Below are 7,576 nucleotides of genomic sequence, written 5' to 3' on the forward strand. Positions count from 1 at the left end.
AAAACTGTAGATGTGTCCTTAAGGATGTTTCGAAATACACACATTCAACCTTTGTTTTTGTAAAAACCTACAAAAATACAACATTGCAGAATTTTTGTGCTGGGCAGTGACTTGTGGACCATGTATCTACAAGCAAAGGGTATACCTACCCACATAGGATCTTTTCTCATACATGCTCTGACATTGCAGAAAAGAAATCATAACACAGAGGTGGCCCTGGAAAATACAGACATGGTTTTTCTGGGGTCGCCCATTTTCTTAAACCAGCAAGCCTGCTATGAATATATTATATATTATTATATTATATTATATTATATTATATTAGTTACTAATGTGTCTTTGTACTTTCCATTAATTTTTATTGAGATAATATGATGATGGCAAATAAATGTCAGAAACAAAGGTTGCAACTTCCAGCTATTTAAAAAGTATTTCACTTGTTAAATGTCATTTGATTTTTGGATGTTGTGCACTCCAGAACTAGGCTCACCCCAGCCCTGCTTTTATATATATATATATAGTAATTAGCAAATTAACTATTGTCTTTCCAAAAAGGCTGCCAGCTTGTCAACCACCCATGCTGCTATGCCTTTTACAGTGGCTGGAGCAAACAGAACTTGCAGGTCAAGCCTTATCCTTGCATCAGCATCAGTGTAATTGCAGAGGAAAGCTCACATCTGCCAGTGGCTGCCAAGGGCACTGCTGTTAATATGCAAAGTCTGTTTTAAAATTTGGCAACATCATTGGTGAAGCAAAACCTTTGGTTGGCTAATTGTGGGAAAGAGAAGAGGGTTTTGAGACACACAGGACTCTCCGCTCAGAAGGAGAGGACTGCGGAAGACAAATCCTGCTGTACTCACTAAGTTGGTCATCCTTTTTCAGCCTTTGTCTTCCAAATTTTCCTCTCTGAAACTGAAGCAATGAGGTCATGGCATTGATTTTAATTAGACTGAAACAGGACTGGCTGGTTAGGATCTGATGGAGTTACACAATGACCCTTTGGAGATGTTTTCACTTGCACAGAACCTGATTTCCTAGACCAAGATCATGCTGTCCTAACCATCTTTCCAATGCAATGTCTCTGCAGCCCAATTTGATAAATCTTGAGCCAGTCCATGGTGAATCAATGGATGGGAGGAGGAATGCCACCGGTGAGATACATTTTAGAATCTTTACCACCATCATGCTGCACAATGGTATAAGAAGGTTTATTTCATGTGCTATAGGCCTGTCAGATGGTTTCTGCTTTACCCGGGTAATTCAATGATGTAAAGGCAGAAAAATCTTATTCAAAGAGGGAAAAAATCAGTTGTTTGTACTGACCAGTTCAACAGGCCTATATTCCTAGTCGATAGAAGACCTGTAACACTGAAAGGTAACCACCTTGAGGTATAGGAAGGCACTGAATTCACCATGGTGAAAGTGATGAGTGCATGCTCTCCAAGTTACCTGATTTGCAAGATACAGTCCCGATTAATCCTCTGCCATCCCACTTTCTCAACTGTTTTTAAAACGTCCCAGTTTCTCTCTCTTCTTCCCACTTTCCCCTTTTGTCCCCATTGCTGCAAACTGATTTCAAAGTGCAAAAGTTGTTTGCCTTCATTTAATCTAATGGTGAGAGAGAAGAGAAGAGAGGTGAAGTTTTGTCCGTTCAATTGTTGAAGCATATGTTGCAAAGTTCCTCTTTTGCCAGCCTAGCCATCCATGGAGAAAGCTAGGAATTGCAGCCCAGGAGCTTCTGGAGGGTACATGATTCTCACACATGATGTAGCAGTAAACCAGAATACTACACCTTTATCTCTCATATCACAGAATATCACATTTGCACACTTTTGGGTACAAATTTCAGCACTATTGTTTTCCATCTTCATTGTCTGCCCACAAGGTAATGACCAGTCCTTCCATATATAAGGTCTTCATCATGCAGTAAATAATGAACTCTCCCAAAATCAAGTTGGGACTGTTACCTAATACTTTGATACAACAACACATTTTTCTTTCCCTAACGTCAACTTTCAGCCGAAGAGGTGACTCAATCTGTTCCTGGTCTTTCTCATAGGCTTCTCTCTGACATCACACAAGTTGTGCAACTTCTTGGATTTCCTGGGGGAATTTGGGACAGAGAACAGTGGGATGATCATGGACATAGGATTGTCTGCGGTTGTTGTTTTCCTTTTAAAAAACAGCGGCAGAGGAGATATTTCTTCTTCTCTTTGTATAACTGACTGCACCCATGCAAAGTGGCATAGCAAGCATTCTAGATCAGTTGCACAAAGGCTGGTGGAGGTACTGCAATAATAGGTGGGCAGGAAAGGGAAAGTCAGGACAGGACAGTGACTGTTTTAGAGACTTCCATGTCAATGGGGAGGTTACTCCATTCCAACTCTTAGTTACAACTGCGAAGGAGCAAACCAAAGTGCTGAATCTATTTGAGGAGGCAAGGTTTAGTATACTGGGATACTACTTTAAAGTTCATACTAAGAATAGATTTCTCACTCCACCAGTTTGGAAGCTACAAATTGCTACCAGGAGAGGAGCTGGTGTAATGTTTTTGCCTTCCTTTGGCATCAGGGCAAGGGGTTAATTCATTTATTCATTAAGAACAGAAACAGGGGAAGGGAACAGAAGTACGGTAGGTCTGAAAACCTCATCCCTCTTCCTTATAGTAGAAGGAGAAGTGAAAAATATAGTGTTCTGTCCAGCTCTTTGTAGCTGCTTTCTCAGATGTCCATCTGAGAAAGATGCTAAATGATGGCAGAGGAAGTATGTGACAACAGGGAGTTCATGAAATGGTGATGTGTCCTCCATCGATGTTTGCTAAAATCACACTTTCATCAAAAAGAACAAGCACTCACTTTTCTCTATCCTTTGAAGTCCAACTATTGTTGTGTCAACCAACAAAGGATACAGCAAGTGGCTGCATCTCACAAATAGATGTCAAAGTGATGGCACACAGATCTGTTCCTGAAACTAAGCAAACGTATCTATATTCGTGTTTGCTTAGGTGCAAATTCTAATGAGTTTAATTGGATTTTATTCTCAAAGGGGAGAAAATGCATTGGATTCTGACCATAGCTGGCTGCATCTCTCCCACACCCACGAAAAAGCCCCAGAGGAATATATGGGCAGAGGCGAGGCAAACCAGTTTTGATTTAACTTCCACCCAGACAAATGGAAAGTCTGTAACAATAATAAAAAATCCTCCACCTGTTTTTCTTAAACATGAATAATCTATATACAGGTTTATAATTATATCATGTCTTACTTGGGACACAGGGATGTAAATTACTTTCCGTTTACAGCCAGCATTTCCCAGCATGGTGTTGTGTAACTGTTGGGAATCGAATTTGGTTCCTTGATTTTCTTTTAATTATCTTATTAATTATTTCTCCCTTGTCTTGGCAGATTCCTTTTTAACAGCTTCATGACCGGTCGATATTCCCCTGACATGGACTTGAAGTCATTGGGGATGTTGTTTCACTTAGCATGGTCACCTAAAAAAGAGGAGAGGGCTCCTGTGCTTTTAATAGCAATGTAGGAGGAGTTGCATAACAAGATATACTCACTGAAATGTCCTCTGTCATGCAGCTATTAAAAGTACAAGAGCCCCGTTGTCTTTTACAGGGGTCCACTCTAGCATTGCTAACAGAATTTTGTCATTGGTTTTGCAACAAGTAGTTGCAAAATCAGTTAATCGGACCACAGTAGGATCAGAATTGGTTCCAAATGGGAACGGCAGCCATATAAACCGATCGGCAATTCGCTCTAAAGCATAGTGGGAACAAGCCCCTAGACTGGTATGTGTCACATGCGTTCAGCCAGTGAAAAGTGCTATGAGTGAATACTCTGCGCTTGCATGCATTTCAGTGCATGTTCTGGCATGTTCAGCGTATGCTTCATGGTACTTCCAAGTTAGACGTGGAGGCCAATGAACTGGGGTAGATACTGAGTCAGCACTGATAGTAATACTGACTCACCAGCATGGCTTCTGATGGTAAAAGTGTTATTCAAATTGTTCATGTTATGTTATTCTTCGTAAACAGTGTGATTCAGAATAATTCATGAGATAGGTTTGGGGTGGGACAGGGACCACTCCTACCTCTGAATCATCCATTTGCATGGCAGAGTGTCTAACTTTTCCATTGGCTTTTGTTTTTGGACCTTTCAAAACTCTACCCTGCAACTGTCCCAGTTTGGCAGGAACAGTCCCAATCAATCTTATGTCACTTCACTTTTGCAGCTGCTTTTAAAATCTCGCCGATTCTCTTTCCTCCTCTCACATTCCCCTTTTGTCCTCAGTTTACCTCAATTTCTACAAGGTGAGTTCAAAGCCCAGAAGTAGTTTGCACTGAGTTAACTCACAGGGGAAAGAGAATGGGAAAGGAAGGGATGGAATATTGCTCTTTCCAGTGGCCTCAAGCAAAAGCAAACTGCTGCATGAATGATTTGACCACTCTCTGATGTTGCTTGACCACATGTCTCCCATTTTTCATCTGTGAAATGTTGGAGGATACGTTAAAAACAGCTTTACACACTAGCGCTCAGGGAATAAAGTTGATCTCCAATCTTGGATGACGGAGGGTGTTGCAGAACAAAACATCTGGAGGGATAGTTTCACTGATTCAGGTTTCTGTCTGCCCAGTTGTCTGCCCTGCCTGGACCCACCTTCCTTTGGTTAGTCCTATAAGAAAAAGCCCCTGGGAAAATTAATCATGCATGTGAACAATGGCTAATATTATTACTTCAGCAACAATAATAAAGATGGGTTTCTCTTCACAGATGAAAACAAGCTTCTTCTCAGTACAACAGGCTTTGGAAATTGCTAGAAGAGCCCCAAGCCATGTTCTGAACCCTACCAACACCTCTGAGTTGAATGAATAAGCAAAACCAATTTACTACCCTTCTCTTAGGAGTTTATCAAAAGAGAATGAGAGTTTAACCCATGAATATCTTGGAAAAATCGCATAATTGCGCAAAATGATTTTACACAACATCGCACAAAACCCTCCATTAAAGTGGTCACAAAGAAGCATTAACATGCATCTTTTTATATCCAGGATTTCAGTGACAATGAATTTCCAGTATCACTTTATTTGTACAATTGCGTGTGATAATCCTTCTTACTTTGCCATTTTCTCTTTTATTTTGGGGATGCTTTAAATGTTCTTTAATCTCTCTTTAATGCCGAAATTAGCCCCAATGTGATAAACTCCTTATAGATTATATACAGTGTGCTCTTAAAATCTTAGTATCCACTGGGGTTTGGTTCCAGGACCCCTTCTGGATACCACAATCCATGGGTGCTCGAGTCCCATTATACACAATGCCATAAATAATAAAATGGTGCCCCTTATATAAAATGGCAAAATCAAGCTGTGGTTATGTAGGGCCGACTGTAGTAAAGAGTTGTTAAGAGGCTAACTGAAGGATCACATTCTCCCCTGTATGCCTGCCTCCATTCGTATCTTTGGGGCAAGTCTTCTCTTAGTCTTGTCACTCACAGAGTCATTGGTAGTGAAGATGAAAGAGAGGGAATTCATGGTGGCTGCTCCCAGGCTATAAAGCTCCTTGTCAAGAGAGGCTAAAGTATATCTCCCTTTCTTTTCCAAGAAGGCAAAAACCTGTTTTTATTATCCAGGCAGCCATTGGGCTATTGACTGGCTCCAGAGGCAGGGGATTTAATGAGTTCGTGTTGTACTGTTACATTGATGTGCTTTTAAATTACCTTTTAATTCAATAGTGTCGTAAGACAGAGACCAAGCTCTTATGATGATGATAGCATTTACGGCTCTGCTTGCATTGTTATGCTGGGGGTTTGGGATAGCAATGCTAGCTACTGCCATGATTGCGATGAAGTTCTCCTGAGACACTCCTGGGACCAAATACTTATACTATTGCATTAGCATAATGTTATTGTGTCAATGTACCAGTGTATTATTTCAGACATTGCATAAGGAGGTATCAAAGGCACTGTGAGGATCCCAGCCTATCCTTTGCTTGGTGGTGTTCAAATACTTTATCTGTATGCATTTTGAATCTCTTATTAACTACGAGTGCATCTACACTGTAGAAATAATGCAATCTGATATCACTCTAACTGCCATGGCTTCAGCCTATAGACTTCTGGGATTTGTGGTTTGTTAGAGCTCTCTAACAAAGAAGGCTAAATATCTCACAAACCTTCAAATCCCAGAATTCCATAGCAGTTGAAGTGGTGCCAAACTGTATTAATTTCGAAGTGAAGCGGCAGCTATAGTGAGTGTTCCCAGGACAACAAATTTGATAGCGATCAAGCAAGGGAAAGAGGAATGCTAGCAATAACAGAACATGATTCTAATGCTTAACTGGTATAATATTGCTAAAGCACTTTAATTATAACACCTGAATAATCATAATAAAGGGTACGGTGGAAATTGGTGGAAGTCACCAATGACACCTTGCTTTGGTGACACTTTGCTTGATCAATGGAAATCAAAAGAAATAGAATTGGCAAGTGTCAGTACTTCCAAGGAGTATTTTGTCTTTCTGGATAAGCCCTTAGAGTGAGCAACAAGGAGAACTTAATGAATAAATAAGTACAAAGTTTAAGCTTCTGCCTTTCTCAATTAGATATAACTGCCTTTGATCTTGGGCAACTCAAGAAGGCAGGAGCCAAAATTTATGCAGTTCCTAATTACTCTTATATCTATGTATTTATTTCAAGAGACAGTGTGGCATATTGGTTTGAGTGCTGGACTATGACTGGAGACCAGGGTTCAAATCCTCACTTGGCCATGGAAACCCATTGGGAATCTGGGACAAGCCGCACACTTTCAGCCTTAGAAAACTCCATGACAGGATCACCAGAGTTGCCATAAGTTGGAAATGACTTGAAGGCACACAGCAACAACACCACACTCACACTCACACTCACACAAACACACATGAGAAATGGTTTTTGTCCTGATATGATACTCATGATGATGGTTTCGGATTTTGCCTGGGAGCCCATACATTGCCTGTCTTTCCCCATCATGCCCACATTTACAGGTTTCTGCTTGCTGGTCTCATTTATTTAGGAGAAATATGGAGCATTTTAACCCAGCTTTGAATCTCAGCCTATGTAAGCTTCCATGGTCCAAACTGAAAAAGGACCCCATAACATCCCATATAGTCGTCCTGCTTCTGTGGAGCAAGCTGCAAGAATTCCTTATCTGGGCATCTGTGTACAGTGTCCTCTCAGAGAGGTAGTTTTCCAGGCTGTGCTCACTGTCCAGACTTGCCTGCAATTATCTTCCCTTGCCTTGAAGCCCTGGGTGAACAGCATCAGAAACAATCCCTCAACTGGATGTTCTAGTTCCTGACGGAGGCGTCGCCCCAATAACCATCCTCAAAATGCTGAGGAAGGGAAGTGATCAGCCCTGGGCCCATCAACAGAAAAATCTTCCAAGGGTGCTGAGCAACGAAGCCAAAAGAGGTGTGCCCAACTGAAGAGGCAACAATGCCCCACCCCAGCTGTCTATTCATATTTAATGTCTCAGATTCATCTTCCAGACATTGACAGCATCAGAACGTATCCAAGAGAGGTGAAAAAAGA

The sequence above is a fragment of the Sceloporus undulatus genome, chromosome 9, assembly GCF_019175285.1.
Source record: "Sceloporus undulatus isolate JIND9_A2432 ecotype Alabama chromosome 9, SceUnd_v1.1, whole genome shotgun sequence".
In the NCBI taxonomy this organism is placed as follows: Eukaryota; Metazoa; Chordata; class Lepidosauria; order Squamata; family Phrynosomatidae; genus Sceloporus; species Sceloporus undulatus.